The sequence below is a fragment of the Salvelinus fontinalis genome, chromosome 10 (assembly GCF_029448725.1).
Source record: "Salvelinus fontinalis isolate EN_2023a chromosome 10, ASM2944872v1, whole genome shotgun sequence".
NCBI classification, from domain to species: domain Eukaryota; kingdom Metazoa; phylum Chordata; class Actinopteri; order Salmoniformes; family Salmonidae; genus Salvelinus; species Salvelinus fontinalis.
In genome coordinates this window covers 27,600,431-27,614,102 of record NC_074674.1, presented here as the reverse complement: position 1 = coordinate 27,614,102, position 13,672 = coordinate 27,600,431, and the positions used below count along the sequence as shown (strand labels likewise).

Genomic DNA, 13,672 nt, shown 5'->3' with positions numbered 1-13,672 from the left:
CAAGATTGGCAAATTCGCCACTGGTGCCCTGTGCTCTTCACAGATGAAAGCAGGTTCACACTGAGCACGTGACAGACGTGACAGAGTCTGGAGACGCCGTGGAGAACGTTCTGCTGCCTGCAACATCCTCCAGCATGACCAGTTTGGCGGTGGGTCAGTCATGGTGTGGGGCGGCATTTCTTTGTGGGGCCGCACAGCCCTCCATGTGCTCGCCAGAGGTAGCCTGACTGCCATTAGGTACCGAGATGAGATCCTCAGAGCCCTTGTGAGACCATATGCTGACACATGCACATTTGTGGCCTGCTGGAGGTAATTTTGCAGGGCTCTGGCAGTGCTACCCCTAGCACAAAGGCGGAGGTAGCGGTCCTGCTGCTGGGTTGTTGCCCTCCTACGGCCTCCTCCACGTCTCCTGATGTACTGGCCTGTCTCCTGGTAGCGCCTCCATGCTCTGGACACTACGCCGACAGACACAGCAAACCTTCTTGCCACAGCTCGCATTGATGTGTCATCCTGGATGAGCTGCACAACCTGAGCCACTTGTGTGGGTTGTAGACTCCGTCTCATGCTACCACTAGAGTGAGAGCACCGCCAGCATTCAAAAGTGACCAAAACACCAGCCAGGAAGCATAGGAACTGAGAAGTGGTCTGTGGTCACCACCTGCAGAACCATTCCTTTATTGGGGATGTCTTGCTAATTGCCTATAATTTCCAACTTTTGTCTATTCCATTTGCACAACAGCATGTGAAATGTATTGTCAATCAGTGTTGCTTCCTAAGTGGACAGTTTGATTTCACAGAAGTGTGATTGACTTGGAGTTACATTGTGTTGTTTAAGTGTTCCCTTTATTTTTTTGAGCAGTGTATTTACCATATCACATGTAGACAGAAACATAAACCTTTTACCTTTTCAGTAGACATAATTGCAAATGATTAAATCCTTCCAATATAATTTTTTTAAATAATAATTTTATGAATTTAATTTTAAATGAGTTGAACAACAAAAGAGAATATTGAATGATCCCCAATGACCAATCGCATCTCCCAAAAATGTTTTCAACATACATCTGTAAAATGATAGTCTAGAAACTAAAGCTATGGTTGTCTTCCTCTCAAGCTTCCATGTCTTCTCCCTGGACCTCCTCAATGTCCACCTCTTGAACATCAGACTCTGAGGCCTCATCTTCATTGTCACTTTCCAACCTTGTTGAGGATGGCTTGTTCCATGTTTGAGGATGGCTTGTTTCTTGTGTGTTCCAAAACAAGGAGCTATTGTGCTCTGAGGCAGCTGATGTTGGTGGGATTTGGAGGATGATGGAGGCAACCGGGGAAGAGCCTCAGATCCACAAAGTCCCTTCCACCAGGTGGCTGATGAGATATGTTGGCACGACTGCCATATTGCATCTCCATCCCAAAGCCCTTGCTTGGAAGTGTACTTCGTCAGACTGCCAAGAACCTTGCCCTCGTCCAGGCCAAGGCACCGAGACACAGTAGTGATGACACCATAGGCCTTGTTGATCTCTGCACCAGACAGGATGCTCTAGCCAGCATACTTGGCATCCAACACGTACGCTGCGGCGTGTATGGGCTTCAGGCAGAAGTCTTCACGCTTTTTGATGCATTTCAGCACTGCAGTTTCCTCTGCTTGGAGCAACAGTGAAGTGGGCAGGAGCAACAGTGAAGTGGGCAGGGCAGTACAGATTTATTCTCTTACATCTGCAAACGGAGTCTGAACATCAGACAGGATGGCAATGTCTCCCTCAATCCATGCAATGGCTACTGCTATAGGTTCCAGGAGTTTCAGGCTGCTTACCACTCTCTCCCAAAATACATCATCCAGGAGGATCCTCTTGATGGGGCTGTCCATATCGGCAGACTGTGATATGGCCATTTCTTGGGGACTCCTTCTCCTCCAGGAGACTGTCAAACATGATGACAACATCACCCTAATGGGTGTTGCTGGGCAGCTTCAATGTGGTGCTCTTATTCTTCTCACTTTGCTTGGTGAGGTAGATTGCTGCTCTAACTTGATGACCCTTCACATACCTAACCATTTCCTTGGCTCTCTTGTAGAGTGTATTCATTGTTTTCAGTGCCATGATGTCCTTGGGGAGCAGATTCAATGCATGAGCAGCACAGCCAATGGGTGTGATGTAAGGGTAGGACTCCACTTTAGACCAAGCAGCCTTCATGTTCATAGAATTGTCTGTCACCAGTGCAAATACCTTCTGTAGTCCAAGGTCATTGATGACTGCCTTCAGCTCATCTGCAATGTAGAGATGGGTGTGTCTGTTGTCCCTTGTGTCTGTGCTCCTGTAGAATACTGGTTGAGGGGTGGAGATGTAGTTAATTATTCCTTGCACACAAACATTCGACCACCCATCAGAGATGAATGCAATACAGTCTGCTTTCTCTATGATTTGCTTGACCTTCACTTGAACTCTGTTGAACTCTGCATCCAGCAAATGAGTAGATAAAGCATGCCTGTTTGGAGAGGTGTATGCTGGGTGAAAAACATACAGAAATCTCTTCCAATACACATTGCCTGTGAGCAGAGGTGAGCCAGTTGCATACACAGCTCGAGCAAGACATTCATCAGTATTTCTCTGACTACGTTCCTCCATTGAGTCAAAAAAACTTTGAATTCCAGGAGGACCATGAGCTGTTGCTATCAATAAGGTGTCAGATTCATTATTTCCACCTCAAAAAGAAGTAGAGGGACTTTTGTCAGAGGTTGCTTGTTGGGAGCGCTGAGGAAACTTTATGCACTTGGCCAGATGATTCTGCATCTTTGTTGCATTCTTCACATTTGATTTGGCACAGTATTTGCAAATGTAAACAGCTTTTCCTTCTATATTAGCTGCAGTGAAATGTCTCCATATATCAGATAGTGCCCGTGGCATTTTCCTGTAAAGATTAGAAAAAAGTAAAACAAACAATAAAATATACAGATAAATGAATTTAAATTTAAGCAAATTTCCCCAAATTCCCAGGCTTAACTTCCCATGGAAAATTTCCAGAAATTTCCTGGAAAGTTTCTGACCCTTTGCAACCCTAGTTTCCTGTAGTCCACAATCATCTCCTCTGTCTTGATCACGTTGAGGGAGAGGTTGTGGTCCTTGCACCACACGGTCAGGTCTCTGACCTCCTCCCTATAGGCTGTCTCAGTTGTCGGCGATCAGACCTACCACTGTTGTATCGTCAGCAAATTTAATGATGTGTTGGAGTCGTGCCTGGCCGTGCAGTCATGAGTGAGCAGGGAGTACAGGAGGGGACTGAGTACGCACCCGAGGGGCCCCCGTGTTGAGGATCAGCGTGGAGGATGTGTTATTACCTACCCTCACCACCTGGGGGCGGCCCGTCAAGAAATCCAGGATCCAGTTGCAGAGGGAGGTGTTTAGTCCCAGGGTCCTTAGCTTAGTGATGAGCTTTGAGGGCACTATTGTGTTGAACAGTGAGCTGAAGTTAATGAATAGCATTCTCACATAGGTGTTCCTTTTGTCCAGGTGGGAAAGGGCGGTGTGGAGTGCAATAGAGATTGCATCATCTGTGGATCTGTTGGTGCGGTATGCAAATTGGATTGGGTCTAGGGTTTCTGGGATAATTGTGTTGATGTGAGCCATGACCAGCCTTTCAAAGTACTTCATGGCTACAGATGTGAGTGCTACGGGTCGGTAGTCATTTAGGCAGGCTACCTTAGTGTTCTTGGGCACAGGGACTATGGTGGTCTGCTTGAAACATGTTTGTATTTCAGACTCAGACAGGGAGAGGTTGAAAATGTCAGTGAAGACCGCTAGGCCAGACGGATTTCCAGGACATGTACGAGCATGCGCTGACAAACTGGCAAGTGTCTTCACTATTTCATTCACATGTATGTATGCCCTGTCACCCACTGACAGTACATAGCCATGTCCCCTGAGGGGAAATAAGTAAATAAATGCATCCGGCGAGCTGCCAGCCAATGCAAACCTCCGGCCAGGAATTATATTCCAGCAGTTTGCATGTCTGGATTACCGCTCTCTGTATGGCTGGTCAATGACAGCAGAAGATTTCAATGCCAGTGAGCAGGGCATAGGAATCCCTGAGCACTCCACGGGCCCCAAACAAGCAGCAAGCATATAAATAACAGTCTCTTTTATACCCAGTTAGGTAACAAAAACATAAAATGAAGGACTTTTAAATTGCTTTGCATTGTGCATCATCCAGACAGCAGGCACAGTCTAAGGGATAAAGAGCATGAATGATGCTACTACTGTGCTGACTGATGACTAGAATTCAAATTTATAACACTTACTTTTTTCCAGAACAGCTTAATACATAGAATAAGTTATTTATAGTAATCTCATGAAATATTCCTAATATGAATCCATGTAGTCAGTGGCACGTGCACAAGTGTAAAGACACTCTTAATGGATGTGTATGCTCAATACAAAATTATAACCAACTCATCACTATTCTGCCACAAAATTGGAAGAGACAATTAGTCTGTCTGCCTGACAGTAAATATCATAAATGTCTTAAAATGGTTAGTATAAAAGGGTTTGACAGCAATACTGTATAAAATTAAAATCAATTAGGGACAGTTTTTTGATGTCCCAATACCTTGGCATCGGGTCTATAAACTGACATAACACAGAGACATTAAAATTGTATCCACAAGTTCATCTGACTCTGGGGAAGTAGATAAAGGGCCTCATTGCCAAAATCCTAAAGTATCCCTTTAACTGAGTTCATTCTGCTGTACTAAGTGATTTCTAAATAGGTAGCCATTGAATGTCTACTTGCGAGTTGTTTTATCCCAGTCGGTTTCATCCAAATTCACTTAAAATGTGAAGTTAAGTATTTGGTCCCATATACCTAGCACGCAATGACTACATCAAGCTTGTGACTCCACAAATTTGTTGGATTGAATGATTTGCTGTTTGTTTTGGTTGTGTTTCAGATTATTTGGTGCCCAATGGAAATGGATGGTATATAATGTATTGTGTCAGAGTCACTTATCTTGTAAAGAAAAACGTTTTTAAAAACTTCAACATTAATGTAGATTCTACCATGATTACAGATAATCCTGAATGAATCAGAAAGTTAGAGGCATACAAACCCTGCCTCCCTCCACAACGTTATTGTAATGGTGAAAGGTTAGCATGTCTTGGGGATAGGATATTTGTGAGTAACTCACTCATCATTACTCACGATTCACTCAGGACTATCCACAATCATTGTAGCATCCACATTAATGTAGAAGTGTTCAGAAACATAGTCTTATTTACAAACAAAGTGACTCCAAAATGACACAATACATTATTTACCATTCATTTCTATTGGGCACAAAATAATCAAAACAAACAGCAAATGTATCCAACAAGGTTGTAGAGTCACAAGCATTGGGTGCTAGGAATACGGGACCAAATAACTAACTTTGGACCACAGGAGGCCTTTTGATAGGCCATCATTGTAAATAAGAATGTGTTCTTAACTGACTTGCCTAATTAAAAAGGGTAAATAAATACGAAAATTATTTGTCCCAATTCCTTGGGACCCCTAAAATGGGTGGACTATGTACAAAATGTGCTGTAATTTTTAAACGGTTCACCCGATATGGACGAAAATACAGTCAAATTAAAGCTGACAGTCTGCACTTTAACGTAAGTCATTGTATCATTTCAAATTCAAAGTGCTGGAGTACAGAACCAAAACAACAAAAATGTGTCACTGTCCCAATATTTTTGGAGCTCACTGTATTTGGAATGCATATGCTAGATGGAGACACATGCCAATCACAAATATGTCTGAGTGAGAGAGACTTTTTGCCTACTGTAATGCAACCTGGTTTAATAGCATTTTGTATTATTCTGTACGTAAAAACAAAACTCAATTTAGTATGATATGTATTAATTTGTGGGTGTTACGAAATACAATTTGTATTATATGTTACAAATTTGCAAAACATAAAATATGTTATGAAGTCTAGCTAGGTGGCTAACGTTAGAAAGGTTAAATGGTTAGGGTTAGCTAAAAGGATTAGGTGAAGGGTTAAGGTTGGCTAAAAGGGTTAGGTGAAGGGTTAATGATAATGCACGTCCCCATGTCGTAAGGATCTGTACACACTTCCTTGAAGCTGAAAATGTCCCAGTTCTTCCATGGCCTGAATACTCACCAGACATGTCACCCATCGAGCATATTTGGGATACTCTGGATCGACAGTATGTTCCAGTTCCCAACAATATCCAGCAACTTCGCACAGCCATTGAAGAGGAGTGGGACAACATTCCACATGCTACATTCAACAGCCTGATCAACTCTATGTGAAGGAGATGTGTCGTGTTGCATGAGGCAAATGGTGGTCACACCAAATGACTGACTGGTTCTGATCCTAGCCCCTATTTTTTTTTTTTTTTTACGGCATCTGTGACCAACAGATGGATTTCGGTATTCCCAGTGATGGGAAATCCATAGATTAGGGCCTAAAGAATGTATTACAATTGATGGATTTCCTTATTTATTTCTGTACCTTTATTTAACTAGGCAGGCCAGTTAAGAACAAATTCTTATTTTCAATGACGGCCTAGGAACAGTGGGTTAACTGCCTTGTTCAGGGGCAGAACGACAGATTTTTTACCTTGTCAGCTCGGGATTCGATCTCGCAACCTTTCGGTTACTAGTCCAACGCTCTTACCACTAGGCTACCTGCCACCCCATGAACTGTAACTCAGTAAAAACTCTGAAATTGTTGCAATTATATTTTTGTTCAGGATAAATGGAGTGACTCGGATTTACGTACAGAATAATACAAAATGCTTTGAGACCAGTTAACGTAATGATGTCCCTGAATAATCACTGAGACAGATTAGTTCTCAACTGTGGGATGTTGACTAAGTAAAGCGTGCAGTGATTTTAGGAAATAATTTAGTAAATGAATGCACACAGAGAGTAAAGCTGAAGCTATAACTGTAATATTTGTGTTGTGGAGAATTGACCAGGCAGGAGACGGGAGTACAGTTAGTTTTCGTTTAGTCAAAACCTCTCGTGCTCTCCAGTTCGCGGCACCATGGTGCGCATGTGCATTTCCTATTAGGTGTAGTAACGTAACACTGCCGTAATACATCACCGCTTAGTAACAGCATAGTAACGAATATAAACAGATGTGGATCCCAGATACTACACTCCTCCCCCATAGTGTTTAACTCCCAGAGAACAAGGTAAATATGTTAGGGAACTACTAATGCAATATCTGAACAATGCATTCTTAACATTTTTCAACTACTGGGTTGAAGCAAACTTTGAGCCCAGCACAAATCCATGGGATTATTCTAACCGAAGATGGAGTTTGTATCCTAATAACTAACCCAGGTAATGTCATTTTTCTTTCCTTTTATCTAGGACATAAAGTTGTTTGTTTGTTTTACTGTCTGTTACCTCCTTAACCAGCTCAACTCACAGGTTAAGCTTTTGAGATGCCCTTCGCTGTCGAATAGGATATCTCTGCTCCTCCTGGGCTTCCGGTGGTGGGCCAGGTTCGGGTGGAAGGTCATGCTCTGTCTCTCCCGTACGTCCACAGTCAGGAGAATAGTCCTGGGGGTCGTTATTGTTCTTGTTCTCTCGGCGTGTCTCTGCTGGGGCGTTGGACCGTAGCAGATGATCCACATGAACGTTGACCTGGCGATGACCAATTTGGACTTGGTAAGTCAAAGGTCCTCTGCGTTGCAAGATCACACCTGAGTTCCACAGGCGCTTGGGGTGTCTGAAATCACGTACCATCACCCCCTCTCCCTCTTTGAATTCTCTGACAGTCTTTGAGTGTCTGTCATGAGCTTTCTTCTGCTGTAGCTGGTGCTTTGCCACAGTGCTTGACAAGTCTGGTTTCAACAATGTCAAGTGGGTACGTGGTTGGCGTCTCAAACAGTTCAGCTGGTGTACATTCCGTTACTGTGTGTGGTGTGTTACGGTAAGACTGGACCTCGAGTCTAGTCAAGGCCTTCTTAAAGGTTTGCACGGCTCTCTCCGCTGTTCAGTTTGATGCCGGATGGTAAGGTGGTGACAGGATGTGCCTTACTCCGTTGTTCTTGAGAAACATTTCAAAATCATTTGAAGTGAAAGGAGGGCCATTGTCCGATACGAGCTCCTTGACTAGTCCAAAGGATGCCAACAGGTGTCTGAGAAGATTGATGGTCTTCTCAGCTGTGGTCAGTTGAGTAGGGAACACTTCCATCCACTTGGAATGGACATCGACGACAACAAGGAAATGTTGCTTGTCAATCTCGGCGGAATCCACGTGGATGCGTTCCCAAGGTGTAGCAGCCCAGGACCATGGATGAAGAGGTGCAGCAGCAGGCTTGTTGTGAACAGTTTCACAAGGTGAGCAGTGGCCTACATGCTGTTGAATGTCCTGATCCAGTCCAGGCCACCACAGATAACTGCGAGCGAGTGCTTTCATTCGAGTTATCCCTGGATGTCCCTCATGCAGGTCAGATAGCAGGCTCCTCTGGAATTTGTGAGGTACCACCACCCTTGATCCCCACAGAACACATCCTTGATCAGTGGACAACTGGTCTTTCTTGTCGATGAATGGACGAAGGTTATCGTCATTTACGAAATTTGGCCAACCGCCTAATGTTAAGTCCAAGACTTTGGAAAGCACTGGATCTTTCCTTGTTTCCTCTGCTATGTCTGAAGTAAGTATGGGCAGTTCGTCAAAGAGAGAGATCTGGAGGACTGCTCTATCATCTTCATTGTCGGAGTCACTATTGCATGGTAGTCTTGATAGTGTATCTGCATTTGCGTGATCACTGGATCGTCTGTACTCAATCTCGTAGTCGTAGGCTAACAATATCAGAGCCCAACGTTGCATTCGAAGTGCAACAAGGGTTGGTATAGCTGATTTGTTCCAAGGAGGGCCAACAGAGGCTTGTGATCGGTCAGCAGTTGGAACTTCCTTCCGTAAGAGGTATTTGTGAAACTTCTTCACTCCGAATATTATGCTCAGGGCTTCCTTCTCAATTTGAGCATCATTTTTCTCACTTGGTGATAGAGTCCGTGATGCAAATGCAATAGGGTGTTCTTCACCTGACGATAGAACATGTGAGATGACGGCTCCTACTCCGTATGGAGATGCATCACACTCAAGTCTCAGCTTCATCTCTGTGTTGTAGTGGGCAAGCCACTTACTCTTTAGCAGATGCTGTTTGCAAGTCTTGAATGCTTCTTCGCATTGTGGGGACCAATTCCACTTTGTATCAGCCTGCAGCAGTTGGTGAAGCGGATGCAACAATGTGGACAAGTTTGCCACAAACTTTCCGTAATAGTTCAGGAGCCCCAAAAATGACCCCAGCTCTGAGATATTTGTGGATGCTCTCCAGTTCAATGACAGTTTTTTTAATTTAACCACCAGAGGGTAGTGTCGCTATTCTGGACTCCAATAGTCTTGCTACTTGGCAGCTCCTGAACACTGTACCTACTAGCAGTGCTTAGCCTTTTTTACTGGCAAAATAAAATAAAAAACTGACGAATTACATAATTATTTTGAGTTTCATTACTCACACAACATTCTTCCCTTCAAGCAATGTCCGTTAAAGAAGTTTAACCACCTCATTGCCATTAATATTTGTGTTGTGGAGAATTGACCAGGCAGGAGACGGGAGTACAGTTAGTTTTCGTTTAGTCAAAACCTCTCGTGCTCTCCAGTTCGCGGCACCATGGTGCGCATGTGCATTTCCTATTAGGTGTAGTAACGTAACACTGTCGTAATACATCACTGCTTAGTAACAGCATAGTAACGAATATAAACAGATGTAGATCCCAGATACTACAATCACGATGAATGGTGATGAATCTCATTGTAAAACAAATGCCTAAACCTGCAGCATTCAGAACTGGTCATGACTCGGATCAAAGAAGGCCTCACATTAAAACATACATTCAGTTCTTACAAACAGTCTGGGCATGTAGACTGAAATAAAGAAATGGAGTAAAAGGAGATGATATATCTCAATATATCTCTTCTCCACATGGTTGTTGTGAACCTTATCACAAAGGGATGTTTTGCCTGGGATTTGCTATTCTGAATAAGGTCTCGGTGCTTTGGGTTAGACAAACCCATAGCCCAATAAATGGACTAAAGGAGTCTAACATTACTCCTTATAGTCCAAGGTCTACACTTGTTGTATTTGGCGCATGTGACGAATACAGTTTGATTTGATGTTCTGTTAAAAAGGGGAATTGGCCCTGGAAGTCAAAACAGCCAAATACTCTAGGGCTGGGCGGTATTCCGTATTTTTACAATATACCAGTATTGATGCACGAACCGGTTTGGGTTTTTACTTTACCCTCTAACACTATTTGAATGTTTGGTTTGTTAAAATGTAATACACTGTGTGTAACGTTCATTTTTATAGTTTACTTTGCTACTTAAGTCATCTCTCTCCAACCTCTTTTTCCACACAGACCTAGTCCCGCCCCGGCACTCAAGAGCATTTGTTGTTCCAGACGGAGACACTTGCGTTCAGTCTAGCACATGCAACAATATTGATGACAATGATGCAGTTTTCACTTTGCTTCTTAATATAAATTCACTAGTGTTCTATAAATAACACTATTTGTTTGTGTTTATTACATCTGCAAAACAGCTAGTTTGTCTTTTCTTAGGAAGTTGGGCCTAAATCTTGTTAGCCACCAATGCTAATCGCTAGTTAGCTGGCTAGCTAATAAAATGTATCGAGTCAGAGCAAATGTAATTAGCTATACAGCCTGATAATACCAGTGATGGTGTAGACCTAAATCAGCATGTTGTTTGTGCAACAGTATCTTCTAAATCAAAGCCGAATACGCAAAGAAAGAATGTTAGCTACTTCATGTAGCCAAGTGAAATCATTCAACGTGGACAAAGATTATTGGTTCCCCTAGGAAACTCTTATCAAACTGTTTCATACCCTATCAAAATAACTCCTCCTGGCATTTTCAATCATTATCATGTCAAACACTATTCAAAGTGCCCACTATTATATTGTAACTATAAAATTAGAATAATCATTCTAGTTCCATGATCCCAACAGTTCACCCATGTGTTAGAAAATAAGGCCTAGATTTTTTTTGCCTGTATCATGCAACCCTACGTGGCAGTGTGGAAATTCTCAAATGAGTGCAGGAAATGTATGAAAAATTATTTTGGGTTGAAGTTGAATTGAACAGTTTAAAACAATCAGAATGGAGAAAGACCCATTGAAAGCAATTAGAAAGTGTTGCCACCCTAGGGTCACGCACTACTCACAAAGCTATTTATTTTGAGGCCTGTGAGCTAGGACCTCTTTTTAAGGGGAAGCCTATAAAAACAGTTATAAAACACAAATAGAGTTAAAATTACTCCACAAGACACCAGTACCCAAAATGATAGCCTAAATTGCAATACCTAAAAGTTGAAGTCCTATTTTATTTGGATAGGCCTAAATTAAACATTGAATTGTTAAAATGATTGGCTAAAGACCTTTGCAGAATTTAGATGATTTTGAATACACACATGGATTTCAATAAACAAATGGATAAGACTGTTCTATTCTCTTTGATTTAGTTCCTATTGCAACTCAGGCAAATTACAGAATGAATGACAAACTAAACTAAATGGAGGATGAATTAAATGTTAAAATGTTGGAATATGAGACGCACACATCATGCATGCTCTGTACTTTTTCTGGCTAGTAGGCCTACATTAGGGTATAATGACTATGGCTGCATGCCTCTAGAAGGGCATATTCTGAGGCTGAGGGGTGCTTTTCCAAAGGCGCATGGTGCTGCTGAAAGCAGATAACAAGCTCTTCAACTGGGCAGCAGTGTCACGATGGAGGGAATAGCCTATACGGAGACTACCTAAGACCACTGCAACAGACTTATTGTAAAGTGTGGGAATAAGTTTATGCCAGACATAGCCTCTGTTGAACCTCTCCCTAGTTCATTTCAAAGGCCGTGTGTTCATGGCCCGATTCATACAAATCATGTAAAATTATTTTAAATTCATATTAACCCCTCCTACAGAATATGCTTTGGCAAGATTGAGGGATGAAATAAATGTCAAAATGTATTGTCAATATTTTGAGTGGCAAAGACTCCAGTGGTCATACATAATTCATATATTCACCAAATATCTATTATGTTCTGTTTTGTTATTCCTGGTATATACTACTGGTTAAGATTGCAGAAAGAGCCCAGAGAATGGGATGGTGCAATATTGAATTAGTCATATTTTGATAAGATGCATGCATGGGGATGTCCACGTCTGTAGAGATACACCTAGCGGAATGAAACTTCACTGTTGTAGGCATAATACAGCTAGTGCTATCTAGACTTGGCCAACAAATCCATTACATTAGCAACCTAAATGTGAAGTAAACTCAACTGAGGAGTAATAGAGACTTTTAACTTTGAAACAGGCAGGATACCTCTTTCCCTGACCATTTACATTTTTTTACTGTGTTATACTTGTTCGCGTAGCACTCCTCACAGGCCGTTTGGTGTACATTTTTTGTTGTTGGTGAGATGAAACTGACAAAACTCTGAAAAGTATTATTGTACGTCAGAATTGCAACGCAAGATTTGTTCAAGACTAAAATGTAAGTCCGTAATCGTAACATGGTGTTTGTATGTTCACTGATTCAATTTCACATTGACGATTCATGCATGCCTTTTCTTACTATCCTAACGATAGCTGCCAAAAGGTTGAACGTACTATCTGGTTCCATACTTATGCTTCCAAAACGTAACGCAAGCAATGCGCGTTAATGTGCATCGGCAAACTCCCCCATACAGAAAAAGCTTTCATCCAATGACTTGTGTGTGTAACACAACGGCACTGAGTCACGATCAAGGGCTAGAAACACCCATAGCCACACTCAAAGACACCAGTTAATATTTACAGAATTATAATCAGTATAATAATTTTCTTTTTGGATACCCCAAAAAGCAAGAGTGGATGAATAGGTCAACTACTAGACATAAACAAATGGAAATGGTTCAGTAAGTTAGTAACATTGAGTTGAGGCCTCCTCAGAATGTAGGCCAAATCGTGACGTTTCTGTAACATAATAGCCCTCGTGAATGGGCTACAAAGGACAAACACTGAGGCCGCCCAAGCTTGACCAGTTATAATTGTACTATATCTTCAGAAGTTTGAGGTTTTACTTTAGAAATAACGAATAACGAATGATATGGCTACTGTGAACAATGGTCAATACCCAAATAAGGCAAGAGAAGCAAACTGAGAGATTATACACTACGTTACGAAAGGCAGTTTCGAAGTTTGACTTACCTAATGGAAATTCTGGATATTTGGTCTTTTGCGATTGAAAACCACAATTAAAAACCTAATATGATAGTACACCAGCAGAAGGTGAGTTTTGAAGTAAGAAAAAAGCAGTTCGTTTTGCGACAATGCTTTGCGTTTCCTGGTTTTTGCAGGTATGGGCGTGGCGTTGAAACTGCAGGTGAGTCACGCACGGCGCTGTAGACTACCACGTGACCATACGTAGGTGAGTTCAGTTCTGCGGAAGGGCATGAGTCACCCCTCAAATGTACACTTATATAGCCCACTTACCGTTAGGATGTCCACACTCCCCAGTGAATTGTACAGAAACTGAATGTCAGCTCATTAATATGTAAGGTAAGACAAAGCCTACTCACTCCTGCCAATCAC

At 42.2% G+C, this 13,672-nt stretch overlaps 1 protein-coding gene across 1 annotated transcript in view; it reads right to left on the bottom strand.

Moving 5' to 3' along the window:
* LOC129863900 (tight junction protein ZO-2-like) overlaps positions 1-13,465 on the bottom strand; it is a 39,157-nt gene extending 25,692 nt beyond the window's left edge. The window contains exon 1 of the mRNA XM_055936296.1: positions 13,289-13,465. The gene's annotated coding sequence lies outside the window, so the exon portion shown is untranslated. The remainder of the gene's footprint in view (positions 1-13,288) is intronic.
* Positions 13,466-13,672: the final 207 nt, after the last annotated feature.